Source organism: Tupaia chinensis, unplaced genomic scaffold (assembly GCF_000334495.1).
Source record: "Tupaia chinensis unplaced genomic scaffold, TupChi_1.0 Scaffold147282_1, whole genome shotgun sequence".
In the NCBI taxonomy this organism is placed as follows: domain Eukaryota; kingdom Metazoa; phylum Chordata; class Mammalia; order Scandentia; family Tupaiidae; genus Tupaia; species Tupaia belangeri.
Window position 1 is genome coordinate 1358727 of NW_006207133.1, and position 1169 is coordinate 1359895.

Here is a 1169-nt window from a genome sequence, read left to right on the forward strand (position 1 = left end):
GGGAGTCCAGTGCCCTTAACCACCACACCACCTGCTGGCCCCCCAAACCATTTATTATCTCTCAAACAATTTACTACTCCCACTTACCCTCACTGCACACATCAGTTCTACAGCTGGCTGCTCTCTTCCTAGTAAATCTTACCAGTTTTGTCCTCCAAATATACCCTTGATTCATTCTTTTCTTTTCATTCTCCTTTGCCATCAACTTAGTTAACATAATCAAAATTGATTTATTGAGTGTCTAGCATATGCTAGGCAGAACCCCAGCAAAGTGCAAGCATTTTAAGATTGGGAACTTTGGCTAACTTAACTCTATACCCCTGGCATCTAGCTTATTTTCCAGGACACCATAGTTGATTAATAGACATTGGTTTGAAAGAATTACTAAGTGAATGGAAAGTTCTAGGTGTGAGTAGTCTCTATAGGTAAATGGCATTTCACCCGAGTCTCAAGTAGAGAGTTAGCTGAGAAGTAGACAAATGCAGTAAGTATAACACAGGTAGAGTTTGTTAGATTGTTAAAATCAGCTGCTGAAGAGTTAGACATTTTTTTCTTTTCATTGTAGTAAAATAGCTGTGGGGTGGAGGGTAGGGAAGGTCAAATATGTGTGTCCCTAAATGCATTTTCCTAACATATTCCATTTCCAAAAAAATTTAAGGAAATAAGTCAACGTGGTAACTATAAAAATTATTGTGAAAGGGAGACCAGCAGGTGGGATGGTGGTTAAGGCGCTGGACACTCCCACATGGTCGACCACAGTTCGAGTCCTAGACCTGGTGGCTTGCTTTCTCACTTGCCTTCTGTCTTTCTCTCTGTGTCTCTCTCTGGTCAAATTAAAATGAATGAATGAATGAATGAATAAAATTAAATAAATAATTCTTTTTTAAAAATTATTGTGAAAGGAAAATTATGTAAATCACAGCATTACTCAGAGAGAGAATAAAGTGGGTACAGAGAAAGGGAGATCTTAGGTTATATTCCTATAAATTGGAAAACCAGTAAAAAACAATGTGATAAGGACCAAGGTCTGAGAGTTATCAGTTTGGGGTTGATAGTTGCTCCCCTCATTTATTCCCAAATACAGATTATTTAGAAAATGCAAAAAAAATATCATATTGTAGAAAATCTTTACATGCAATTTGGCATCCTAGATTGGACCCTTAATGGGA